Source organism: Oncorhynchus mykiss, chromosome Y (assembly GCF_013265735.2).
Source record: "Oncorhynchus mykiss isolate Arlee chromosome Y, USDA_OmykA_1.1, whole genome shotgun sequence".
In the NCBI taxonomy this organism is placed as follows: Eukaryota; Metazoa; Chordata; class Actinopteri; order Salmoniformes; family Salmonidae; genus Oncorhynchus; species Oncorhynchus mykiss.
Genome location: NC_048593.1, coordinates 3,774,391 through 3,788,737, shown reverse-complemented (window position 1 = coordinate 3,788,737; position 14,347 = coordinate 3,774,391).

Sequence of the window (14,347 nt, the reverse complement as noted above, 5' to 3'; positions counted from 1 at the left end):
CTGGCAACCAAATAGAACGAACAACTGGGTCGCTTCTCTGGCAACCGAATAGAACCAACGACTGGGTCGCGTCAAAAAGACTGAACAACTGGGTCGCTTCTCTGGCAACCGAATAGAACGAACAACTGGGTCGCTTCTCTGGCAACCGAATAGAACCAACGACTTGGTCGCTTCTCTGGCAACCGAATAGAACCAACGACTGGGTCGCTTTTCTGGCAACCAAATAGAACAAACAACTGGGTCGCTTCTCTGGCAACCGAATAGAACCAACGACTGGGTCGCGTCAAAAAGACTGAACAACTGGAACGCTTCTCTGGCAACCGAATAGAACCAACGACTGGGTCGCGTCAAAAAGACTTAACAACTGGGTCGCTTCTCTGGCAACCGAATAGAACCAACGACTGGGTCGCTTCTCTGGCAACCGAATAGAACCAACGACTGGGTCGCTTCTCTGGCAACCGAATAGAACCAACGACTGGGTCGCTTCTCTGGCAACCGAATTGAACCAACGACTGGGTCGCGTCAAAAAGACTGAACAACTGGGTCGCTTCTCTGGCAACCGAATAGAACGAACAACTGGGTCGCTTCTCTGGCAACCGAATGGAACCAACGACTGGATCGCGTCAAAAAGACTGAACAACTGGGTCGCTTCTCTGGCAACCGAATAGAACCAACGACTGGGTCGCGTCAAAAAGACTTAACAACTGGGTCGCTTCTCTGGGAACCGAATAGAACCAACGACTGGGTGTCGTCAAAAAGACTGAACAACTGGGTCGCTTCTCTGGCAACCGAATAGAACCAACGACTTGGTCTCGTCAAAAAGACTGAACAACTGGGTCGCTTCTCTGGCAACCGAATAGAACCAACGACTGGGTCGCTTCTCTGGCAACCGAATAGAACCAACGACTGGGTCGCTTCTCTGGCGAACCGAGTAGAACCAACGACTGGGTCGCTTTTCTGGCAACCAAATAGAACGAACAACTGGGTCGCTTCTCTGGCAACCGAATAGAACCAACGACTGGGTCGCGTCAAAAAGACTGAACAACTGGGACGCTTCTCTGGCAACCGAATAGAACCAACGACTGGGTCGCGTCAAAACGACTTAACAACTGGGTCGCCTCTCTGGCAACCGAATAGAACCAACGCGTCAAAAAGACTGAACAACTGGGTCGCTTCTCTGGCAACCGAATAGAACGAACAACTGGGTCGCTTCTCTGGCAACCGAATAGAACCAACGACTGGGTCGCTTCTCTGGCAACCGAATAGAACCAACGACTGGGTCGCTTCTCTGGCAACCGAATAGAACCAACGACTGGGTCGCTTCTCTGGCAACCGAATAGAACCAACGACTGGGTCGCTTCTCTGGCAACCGAATAGAACCAACGACTTGGTCTCGTCAAAAAGACTGAACAACTGGGTCGCTTCTCTGGCAACCGAATAGAACCAACGACTGGGTCGCTTCTCTGGCAACCGAATAGAACCAACGACTGGGTCGCGTCAAAAAGACTGAACAACTGGGTCGCTTCTCTGGCAACCGAATAGAACGAACAACTGGGTCGCTTCTCTGGCAACCGAATAGAACCAACGACTTGGTCGCTTCTCTGGCAACCGAATAGAACCAACGACTGGGTCGCTTTTCTGGCAACCAAATAGAACAAACAACTGGGTCGCTTCTCTGGCAACCGAATAGAACCAACGACTGGGTCGCGTCAAAAAGACTGAACAACTGGAACGCTTCTCTGGCAACCGAATAGAACCAACGACTGGGTCGCGTCAAAAAGACTTAACAACTGGGTCGCTTCTCTGGCAACCGAATAGAACCAACGACTGGGTCGCTTCTCTGGCAGCCGAATAGAACCAACGACTGGGTCGCTTCTCTGGCAACCGAATAGAACCAACGACTGGGTCGCTTCTCTGGCAACCGAATAGAACCAACAACTGGGTCGCTTCTCTGGCAACCGAATTGAACCAACGACTGGGTTGCGTCAAAAAGACTGAACAACTGGGTCGCTTCTCTGGCAACCGAATAGAACCAACGACTGGGTCGCGTCAAAAAGACTGAACAACTGGGTCGCTTCTCTGGCAACCGAATAGAACGAACAACTGGGTCGCTTCTCTGGCAACCGAATGGAACCAACGACTGGATCGCGTCAAAAAGACTGAACAACTGGGTCGCTTCTCTGGCAACCGAATAGAACCAACGACTGGGTCGCGTCAAAAAGACTTAACAACTTGGTCGCTTCTCTGGGAACCGAATAGAACCAACGACTGGGTCTCGTCAAAAAGACTGAACAACTGGGTCGCTTCTCTGGCAACCGAATAGAACCAACGACTGGGTCGCGTCAAAAAGACTGAACAACTGGGACACTTCTCTGGCAACCGAATAGAACCAACGACTGGGTCGCGTCAAAACGACTTAACAACTGGGTCGCCTCTCTGGCAACCGAATAGAACCAACGCGTCAAAAAGACTGAACAACTGGGTCGCTTCTCTGGCAACCGAATAGAACGAACAACTGGGTCGCTTCTCTGGCAACCGAATAGAACCAACGACTGGGTCGCTTCTCTGGCAACCGAATAGAACCAACGACTGGGTCGCTTCTCTGGCAACCGAATAGAACCAACGACTGGGTCGCGTCAAAAAGACTGAACAACTGGGTCGCTTCTCTGGCAACCGAATAGAACCAACGACTGGGAAGCGTCAAAAAGACTGAACAACTGGGTCGCTTCTCTGGCAACCGAATAGAACCAACGCGTCAAAAAGACTGAACAACTGGGTCGCTTCTCTGGCAACCGAATAGAACGAACAACTGGGTCGCTCATCTGGCAACCGAATAGAACCAACGACTGGGTCGCTTCTCTGGCAACCGAGTAGAACCAACGACTGGGTCGCTTTTCTGGCAACCAAATAGAACGAACAACTGGGTCGCTTCTCTGGCAACCGAATAGAACCAACGACTGGGTCGCGTCAAAAAGACTGAACAACTGGGTCGCTTCTCTGGCAACCGAATAGAACGAACAACTGGGTCGCTTCTCTGGCAACCGAATAGAACCAACGACTTGGTCGCTTCTCTGGCAACCGAATAGAACCAACGACTGGGTCGCTTTTCTGGCAACCAAATAGAACAAACAACTGGGTCGCTTCTCTGGCAACCGAATAGAACCAACGACTGGGTCGCGTCAAAAAGACTGAACAACTGGAACGCTTCTCTGGCAACCGAATAGAACCAACGACTGGGTCGCGTCAAAAAGACTTAACAACTGGGTCGCTTCTCTGGCAACCGAATAGAACCAACGACTGGGTCGCTTCTCTGGCAACCGAATAGAACCAACGACTGGGTCGCTTCTCTGGCAACCGAATAGAACCAACGACTGGGTCGCTTCTCTGGCAACCGAATTGAACCAACGACTGGGTCGCGTCAAAAAGACTGAACAACTGGGTCGCTTCTCTGGCAACCGAATAGAACGAACAACTGGGTCGCTTCTCTGGCAACCGAATGGAACCAACGACTGGATCGCGTCAAAAAGACTGAACAACTGGGTCGCTTCTCTGGCAACCGAATAGAACCAACGACTGGGTCGCGTCAAAAAGACTTAACAACTGGGTCGCTTCTCTGGGAACCGAATAGAACCAACGACTGGGTCTCGTCAAAAAGACTGAACAACTGGGTCGCTTCTCTGGCAACCGAATAGAACCAACGACTTGGTCTCGTCAAAAAGACTGAACAACTGGGTCGCTTCTCTGGCAACCGAATAGAACCAACGACTGGGTCGCTTCTCTGGCAACCGAATAGAACCAACGACTGGGTCGCTTCTCTGGCGAACCGAGTAGAACCAACGACTGGGTCGCTTTTCTGGCAACCAAATAGAACGAACAACTGGGTCGCTTCTCTGGCAACCGAATAGAACCAACGACTGGGTCGCGTCAAAAAGACTGAACAACTGGGACGCTTCTCTGGCAACCGAATAGAACCAACGACTGGGTCGCGTCAAAACGACTTAACAACTGGGTCGCCTCTCTGGCAACCGAATAGAACCAACGCGTCAAAAAGACTGAACAACTGGGTCGCTTCTCTGGCAACCGAATAGAACGAACAACTGGGTCGCTTCTCTGGCAACCGAATAGAACCAACGACTGGGTCGCTTCTCTGGCAACCGAATAGAACCAACGACTGGGTCGCTTCTCTGGCAACCGAATAGAACCAACGACTGGGTCGCTTCTCTGGCAACCGAATAGAACCAACGACTGGGTCGCTTCTCTGGCAACCGAATAGAACCAACGACTTGGTCTCGTCAAAAAGACTGAACAACTGGGTCGCTTCTCTGGCAACCGAATAGAACCAACGACTGGGTCGCTTCTCTGGCAACCGAATAGAACCAACGACTGGGTCGCGTCAAAAAGACTGAACAACTGGGTCGCTTCTCTGGCAACCGAATAGAACGAACAACTGGGTCGCTTCTCTGGCAACCGAATAGAACCAACGACTTGGTCGCTTCTCTGGCAACCGAATAGAACCAACGACTGGGTCGCTTTTCTGGCAACCAAATAGAACAAACAACTGGGTCGCTTCTCTGGCAACCGAATAGAACCAACGACTGGGTCGCTTCAAAAAGACTGAACAACTGGAACGCTTCTCTGGCAACCGAATAGAACCAACGACTGGGTCGCGTCAAAAAGACTTAACAACTGGGTCGCTTCTCTGGCAACCGAATAGAACCAACGACTGGGTCGCTTCTCTGGCAGCCGAATAGAACCAACGACTGGGTCGCTTCTCTGGCAACCGAATAGAACCAACGACTGGGTCGCTTCTCTGGCAACCGAATAGAACCAACAACTGGGTCGCTTCTCTGGCAACCGAATTGAACCAACGACTGGGTTGCGTCAAAAAGACTGAACAACTGGGTCGCTTCTCTGGCAACCGAATAGAACCAACGACTGGGTCGCGTCAAAAAGACTGAACAACTGGGTCGCTTCTCTGGCAACCGAATAGAACGAACAACTGGGTCGCTTCTCTGGCAACCGAATGGAACCAACGACTGGATCGCGTCAAAAAGACTGAACAACTGGGTCGCTTCTCTGGCAACCGAATAGAACCAACGACTGGGTCGCGTCAAAAAGACTTAACAACTTGGTCGCTTCTCTGGGAACCGAATAGAACCAACGACTGGGTCTCGTCAAAAAGACTGAACAACTGGGTCGCTTCTCTGGCAACCGAATAGAACCAACGACTGGGTCGCGTCAAAAAGACTGAACAACTGGGACGCTTCTCTGGCAACCGAATAGAACCAACGACTGGGTCGCGTCAAAACGACTTAACAACTGGGTCGCCTCTCTGGCAACCGAATAGAACCAACGCGTCAAAAAGACTGAACAACTGGGTCGCTTCTCTGGCAACCGAATAGAACGAACAACTGGGTCGCTTCTCTGGCAACCGAATAGAACCAACGACTGGGTCGCTTCTCTGGCAACCGAATAGAACCAACGACTGGGTCGCTTCTCTGGCAACCGAATAGAACCAACGACTGGGTCGCTTCTCTGGCAACCGAATAGAACCAACGACTGGGTCGCTTCTCTGGCAACCGAATAGAACCAACGACTTGGTCTCGTCAAAAAGACTGAACAACTGGGTCGCTTCTCTGGCAACCGAATAGAACCAACGACTGGGTCGCTTCTCTGGCAACCGAATAGAACCAACGACTGGGTCGCGTCAAAAAGACTGAACAACTGGGTCGCTTCTCTGGCAACCGAATAGAACGAACAACTGGGTCGCTTCTCTGGCAACCGAATAGAACCAACGACTTGGTCGCTTCTCTGGCAACCGAATAGAACCAACGACTGGGTCGCTTTTCTGGCAACCAAATAGAACAAACAACTGGGTCGCTTCTCTGGCAACCGAATAGAACCAACGACTGGGTCGCGTCAAAAAGACTGAACAACTGGAACGCTTCTCTGGCAACCGAATAGAACCAACGACTGGGTCGCGTCAAAAAGACTTAACAACTGGGTCGCTTCTCTGGCAACCGAATAGAACCAACGACTGGGTCGCTTCTCTGGCAGCCGAATAGAACCAACGACTGGGTCGCTTCTCTGGCAACCGAATAGAACCAACGACTGGGTCGCTTCTCTGGCAACCGAATAGAACCAACAACTGGGTCGCTTCTCTGGCAACCGAATTGAACCAACGACTGGGTTGCGTCAAAAAGACTGAACAACTGGGTCGCTTCTCTGGCAACCGAATAGAACCAACGACTGGGTCGCGTCAAAAAGACTGAACAACTGGGTCGCTTCTCTGGCAACCGAATAGAACGAACAACTGGGTCGCTTCTCTGGCAACCGAATGGAACCAACGACTGGATCGCGTCAAAAAGACTGAACAACTGGGTCGCTTCTCTGGCAACCGAATAGAACCAACGACTGGGTCGCGTCAAAAAGACTTAACAACTGGGTCGCTTCTCTGGGAACCGAATAGAACCAACGACTGGGTCTCGTCAAAAAGACTGAACAACTGGGTCGCTTCTCTGGCAACCGAATAGAACCAACGACTTGGTCTCGTCAAAAAGACTGAACAACTGGGTCGCTTCTCTGGCAACCGAATAGAACCAACGACTGGGTCGCTTCTCTGGCAACCGAATAGAACCAACGACTGGGTCGCGTCAAAAAGACTGAACAACTGGGTTGCTTCTCTGGCAACCGAATAGAACCAACGACTGGGAAGCGTCAAAAAGACTAAACAACTGGGTCGCTTCTCTGGCAACCGAATAGAACCAACGCGTCAAAAAGACTGAACAACTGGGTCGCTTCTCTGGCAACCGAATAGAACGAACAACTGGGTCGCTTCTCTGGCAACCGAATAGAACGAACAACTGGGTCGCTCATCTGGCAACCGAATAGAACCAACGACTGGGTCGCTTCTCTGGCAACCGAGTAGAACCAACGACTGGGTCGCTTTTCTGGCAACCAAATAGAACGAACAACTGGGTCGCTTCTCTGGCAACCGAATAGAACCAACGACTGGGTCGCGTCAAAAAGACTGAACAACTGGGTCGCTTCTCTGGCAACCGAATAGAACGAACAACTGGGTCGCTTCTCTGGCAACCGAATAGAACCAACGACTTGGTCGCTTCTCTGGCAACCGAATAGAACCAACGACTGGGTCGCTTTTCTGGCAACCAAATAGAACAAACAACTGGGTCGCTTCTCTGGCAACCGAATAGAACCAACGACTGGGTCGCGTCAAAAAGACTGAACAACTGGAACGCTTCTCTGGCAACCGAATACAACCAACGACTGGGTCGCGTCAAAAAGACTTAACAACTGGGTCGCTTCTCTGGCAACCGAATAGAACCAACGACTGGGTCGCTTCTCTGGCAACCGAATAGAACCAACGACTGGGTCGCTTCTCTGGCAACCGAATAGAACCAACGACTGGGTCGCTTCTCTGGCAACCGAATTGAACCAACGACTGGGTCGCGTCAAAAAGACTGAACAACTGGGTCGCTTCTCTGGCAACCGAATAGAACGAACAACTGGGTCGCTTCTCTGGCAACCGAATGGAACCAACGACTGGATCGCGTCAAAAAGACTGAACAACTGGGTCGCTTCTCTGGCAACCGAATAGAACCAACGACTGGGTCGCGTCAAAAAGACTTAACAACTGGGTCGCTTCTCTGGGAACCGAATAGAACCAACGACTGGGTCTCGTCAAAAAGACTGAACAACTGGGTCGCTTCTCTGGCAACCGAATAGAACCAACGACTTGGTCTCGTCAAAAAGACTGAACAACTGGGTCGCTTCTCTGGCAACCGAATAGAACCAACGACTGGGTCGCTTCTCTGGCAACCGAATAGAACCAACGACTGGGTCGCGTCAAAAAGACTGAACAACTGGGTCGCTTCTCTGGCAACCGAATAGAACCAACGACTGGGAAGCGTCAAAAAGACTGAACAACTGGGTCGCTTCTCTGGCAACCGAATAGAACCAACGCGTCAAAAAGACTGAACAACTGGGTCGCTTCTCTGGCAACCGAATAGAACGAACAACTGGGTCGCTCATCTGGCAACCGAATAGAACCAACGACTGGGTCGCTTCTCTGGCAACCGAGTAGAACCAACGACTGGGTCGCGTCAAAAAGACTGAACAACTGGGACGCTTCTCTGGCAACCGAATAGAACCAACGACTGGGTCGCGTCAAAACGACTTAACAACTGGGTCGCCTCTCTGGCAACCGAATAGAACCAACGCGTCAAAAAGACTGAACAACTGGGTCGCTTCTCTGGCAACCGAATAGAACGAACAACTGGGTCGCTTCTCTGGCAACCGAATAGAACCAACGACTGGGTCGCTTCTCTGGCAACCGAATAGAACCAACGACTGGGTCGCTTCTCTGGCAACCGAATAGAACCAACGACTGGGTCGCTTCTCTGGCAACCGAATAGAACCAACGACTGGGTCGCTTCTCTGGCAACCGAATAGAACCAACGACTTGGTCTCGTCAAAAAGACTGAACAACTGGGTCGCTTCTCTGGCAACCGAATAGAACCAACGACTGGGTCGCTTCTCTGGCAACCGAATAGAACCAACGACTGGGTCGCGTCAAAAAGACTGAACAACTGGGTCGCTTCTCTGGCAACCGAATAGAACGAACAACTGGGTCGCTTCTCTGGCAACCGAATAGAACCAACGACTTGGTCGCTTCTCTGGCAACCGAATAGAACCAACGACTGGGTCGCTTTTCTGGCAACCAAATAGAACAAACAACTGGGTCGCTTCTCTGGCAACCGAATAGAACCAACGACTGGGTCGCGTCAAAAAGACTGAACAACTGGAACGCTTCTCTGGCAACCGAATAGAACCAACGACTGGGTCGCGTCAAAAAGACTTAACAACTGGGTCGCTTCTCTGGCAACCGAATAGAACCAACGACTGGGTCGCTTCTCTGGCAGCCGAATAGAACCAACGACTGGGTCGCTTCTCTGGCAACCGAATAGAACCAACGACTGGGTCGCTTCTCTGGCAACCGAATAGAACCAACAACTGGGTCGCTTCTCTGGCAACCGAATTGAACCAACGACTGGGTTGCGTCAAAAAGACTGAACAACTGGGTCGCTTCTCTGGCAACCGAATAGAACCAACGACTGGGTCGCGTCAAAAAGACTGAACAACTGGGTCGCTTCTCTGGCAACCGAATAGAACGAACAACTGGGTCGCTTCTCTGGCAACCGAATGGAACCAACGACTGGATCGCGTCAAAAAGACTGAACAACTGGGTCGCTTCTCTGGCAACCGAATAGAACCAACGACTGGGTCGCGTCAAAAAGACTTAACAACTGGGTCGCTTCTCTGGGAACCGAATAGAACCAACGACTGGGTCTCGTCAAAAAGACTGAACAACTGGGTCGCTTCTCTGGCAACCGAATAGAACCAACAACTTGGTCTCGTCAAAAAGACTGAACAACTGGGTCGCTTCTCTGGCAACCGAATAGAACCAACGACTGGGTCGCTTCTCTGGCAACCGAATAGAACCAACGACTGGGTCGCGTCAAAAAGACTGAACAACTGGGTTGCTTCTCTGGCAACCGAATAGAACCAACGACTGGGAAGCGTCAAAAAGACTAAACAACTGGGTCGCTTCTCTGGCAACCGAATAGAACCAACGCGTCAAAAAGACTGAACAACTGGGTCGCTTCTCTGGCAACCGAATAGAACGAACAACTGGGTCGCTTCTCTGGCAACCGAATAGAACGAACAACTGGGTCGCTCATCTGGCAACCGAATAGAACCAACGACTGGGTCGCTTCTCTGGCAACCGAGTAGAACCAACGACTGGGTCGCTTTTCTGGCAACCAAATAGAACGAACAACTGGGTCGCTTCTCTGGCAACCGAATAGAACCAACGACTGGGTCGCGTCAAAAAGACTGAACAACTGGGTCGCTTCTCTGGCAACCGAATAGAACGAACAACTGGGTCGCTTCTCTGGCAACCGAATGGAACCAACGACTGGATCGCGTCAAAAAGACTGAACAACTGGGTCGCTTCTCTGGCAACCGAATAGAACCAACGACTGGGTCGCGTCAAAAAGACTTAACAACTGGGTCGCTTCTCTGGGAACCGAATAGAACCAACGACTGGGTCTCGTCAAAAAGACTGAACAACTGGGTCGCTTCTCTGGCAACCGAATAGAACCAACGACTTGGTCTCGTCAAAAAGACTGAACAACTGGGTCGCTTCTCTGGCAACCGAATAGAACCAACGACTGGGTCGCTTCTCTGACAACCGAATAGAACCAACGACTGGGTCGCGTCAAAAAGACTGAACAACTGGGTCGCTTCTCTGGCAACCGAATAGAACCAACGACTGGGAAGCGTCAAAAAGACTGAACAACTGGGTCGCTTCTCTGGCAACCGAATAGAACCAACGCGTCAAAAAGACTGAACAACTGGGTCGCTTCTCTGGCAACCGAATAGAACGAACAACTGGGTCGCTCATCTGGCAACCGAATAGAACCAACGACTGGGTCGCTTCTCTGGCAACCGAGTAGAACCAACGACTGGGTCGCTTTTCTGGCAACCAAATAGAACGAACAACTGGGTCGCTTCTCTGGCAACCGAATAGAACGAACAACTGGGTCGCTTCTCTGGCAACCGAATAGAACCAACGACTTGGTCGCTTCTCTGGCAACCGAATAGAACCAACGACTGGGTCGCTTTTCTGGCAACCAAATAGAACAAACAACTGGGTCGCTTCTCTGGCAACCGAATAGAACCAACGACTGGGTCGCGTCAAAAAGACTGAACAACTGGAACGCTTCTCTGGCAACCGAATAGAACCAACGACTGGGTCGCTTCTCTGGCAACCGAATAGAACCAACGACTGGGTCGCTTCTCTGGCAACCGAATAGAACCAACGACTGGGTCGCTTCTCTGGCAACCGAATTGAACCAACGACTGGGTCGCGTCAAAAAGACTGAACAACTGGGTCGCTTCTCTGGCAACCGAATAGAACGAACAACTGGGTCGCTTCTCTGGCAACCGAATGGAACCAACGACTGGATCGCGTCAAAAAGACTGAACAACTGGGTCGCTTCTCTGGCAACCGAATAGAACCAACGACTGGGTCGCGTCAAAAAGACTTAACAACTGGGTCGCTTCTCTGGCAACCGAATAGAACCAACGACTTGGTCTCGTCAAATAGACTGAACAACTGGGTCGCTTCTCTGGCAACCGAATAGAACCAACGACTGGGTCGCTTCTCTGGCAACCGAATAGAACCAACGACTGGGTCGCGTCAAAAAGACTGAACAACTGGGTCGCTTCTCTGGCAACCGAATAGAACCAACGACTGGGAAGCGTCAAAAAGACTGAACAACTGGGTCGCTTCTCTGGCAACCGAATAGAACAAACGACTTGGTCTCGTCAAATAGACTGAACAACTGGGTCGCTTCTCTGGCAACCGAATAGAACCAACGACTGGGTCGCTTCTCTGGCAACCGAATAGAACCAACGACTGGGTCGCGTCAAAAAGACTGAACAACTGGGTCGCTTCTCTGGCAACCGAATAGAACCAACGACTGGGAAGCGTCAAAAAGACTGAACAACTGGGTCGCTTCTCTGGCAACCGAATAGAACCAACGCGTCAAAAAGACTGAACAACTGGGTCGCTTCTCTGGCAACCGAATAGAACGAACAACTGGGTCGCTTCTCTGGCAACCGAATAGAACCAACGACTTGGTCGCTTCTCTGGCAACCGAATAGAACCAACGACTGGGTCGCTTTTCTGGCAACCAAATAGAACAAACAACTGGGTCGCTTCTCTGGCAACCGAATAGAACCAACGACTGGGTCGCGTCAAAAAGACTGAACAACTGGAACGCTTCTCTGGCAACCGAATAGAACCAACGACTGGGTCGCGTCAAAAAGACTTAACAACTGGGTCGCTTCTCTGGCAACCGAATAGAACCAACGACTGGGTCGCTTCTCTGGCAACCGAATAGAACCAACGACTGGGTCGCTTCTCTGGCAACCGAATAGAACCAACGACTGGGTCGCTTCTCTGGCAACCGAATTGAACCAACGACTGGGTCGCGTCAAAAAGACTGAACAACTGGGTCGCTTCTCTGGCAACCGAATAGAACGAACAACTGGGTCGCTTCTCTGGCAACCGAATGGAACCAACGACTGGATCGCGTCAAAAAGACTGAACAACTGGGTCGCTTCTCTGGCAACCGAATAGAACCAACGACTGGGTCGCGTCAAAAAGACTTAACAACTGGGTCGCTTCTCTGGGAACCGAATAGAACCAACGACTGGGTCTCGTCAAAAAGACTGAACAACTGGGTCGCTTCTCTGGCAACCGAATAGAACCAACGACTTGGTCTCGTCAAAAAGACTGAACAACTGGGTCGCTTCTCTGGCAACCGAATAGAACCAACGACTGGGTCGCTTCTCTGGCAACCGAATAGAACCAACGACTGGGTCGCGTCAAAAAGACTGAACAACTGGGTCGCTTCTCTGGCAACCGAATAGAACCAACGACTGGGAAGCGTCAAAAAGACTGAACAACTGGGTCGCTTCTCTGGCAACCGAATAGAACCAACGCGTCAAAAAGACTGAACAACTGGGTCGCTTCTCTGGCAACCGAATAGAACGAACAACTGGGTCGCTCATCTGGCAACCGAATAGAACCAACGACTGGGTCGCTTCTCTGGCAACCGAGTAGAACCAACGACTGGGTCGCTTTTCTGGCAACCAAATAGAACGAACAACTGGGTCGCTTCTCTGGCAACCGAATAGAACCAACGACTGGGTCGCGTCAAAAAGACTGAACAACTGGGACGCTTCTCTGGCAACCGAATAGAACCAACGACTGGGTCGCGTCAAAACGACTTAACAACTGGGTCGCCTCTCTGGCAACCGAATAGAACCAACGCGTCAAAAAGACTGAACAACTGGGTCGCTTCTCTGGCAACCGAATAGAACGAACAACTGGGTCACTTCTCTGGCAACCGAATAGAACCAACGACTGGGTCGCTTCTCTGGCAACCGAATAGAACCAACGACTGGGTCGCTTCTCTGGCAACCGAATAGAACCAACGACTGGGTCGCTTCTCTGGCAACCGAATAGAACCAACGACTGGGTCGCTTCTCTGGCAACCGAATAGAACCAGCGACTTGGTCTCGTCAAAAAGACTGAACAACTGGGTCGCTTCTCTGGCAACCGAATAGAACCAACGACTGGGTCGCTTCTCTGGCAACCGAATAGAACCAACGACTGGGTTGCGTCAAAAAGACTGAACAACTGGGTCGCTTCTCTGGCAACCGAATAGAACCAACGACTGGGAAGCGTCAAAAAGACTGAACAACTGGGTCGCCTCTCTGGCAACCGAATAGAACCAACGCGTCAAAAGACTGAACAACTGGGTCGCTTCTCTGGCAACCGAATAGAACGAACAACTGGGTCGCCTCTCTGGCAACCGAATAGAACCAACGACTTGGTCGCTTCTCTGGCAACCGAATAGAACCAACGACTGGGTCGCTTTTCTGGCAACCAAATAGAACGAACAACTGGGTCGCTTCTCTGGCAACCGAATAGAACCAACGACTGGGTCGCGTCAAAAAGACTTAACAACTGGGTCGCCTCTCTGGCAACCGAATAGAACCAACGCGTCAAAAAGACTGAACAACTGGGTCGCTTCTCTGGCAACCGAATAGAACGAACAACTGGGCCGCTTCTCTGGCAACCGAATAGAACCAACGACTGGGTCGCTTCTCTGGCAACCGAATAGAACCAACGACTGGGTCGCTTCTCTGGCAACCGAATAGAACCAACGACTGGGTCGCTTCTCTGGCAACCGAATAGAACCAACGACTGGGTCGCTTCTCTGGCAACCGAATTGAACCAACGACTGGGTCGCGTCAAAAAGACTGAACAACTGGGTCGCTTCTCTGGCAACCGAATACAACCAACGACTGGGTCGCGTCAAAAAGACTGAACAACTGGGTCGCTTCTCTGGCAACCGAATAGAACCAATGACTGGGTCGCGTCAAAAAGACTGAACAACTGGGTCGCTTCTCTGGCAACCGAATAGAACCAACGACTGGGTCGCTTCTCTGGCAACCGAATAGAACCAACGACTGGGTCGCTTCTCTTGAAACTAGGGGGAACAACGCAGACAAAAATTCCAAATTATATCCATAATATCGACAGAAACATGGCAAACGTTTTTTAAATTCAATCCTTAAGGTGTTTTTCAAATATCTATTCGATAATATATCAACCGGGACAGTTGGCTTTTCACCTGGACCGGGGGGAAAAATGGCTACCTCTCTGTTTTGAGCTAAAGAGCCAACA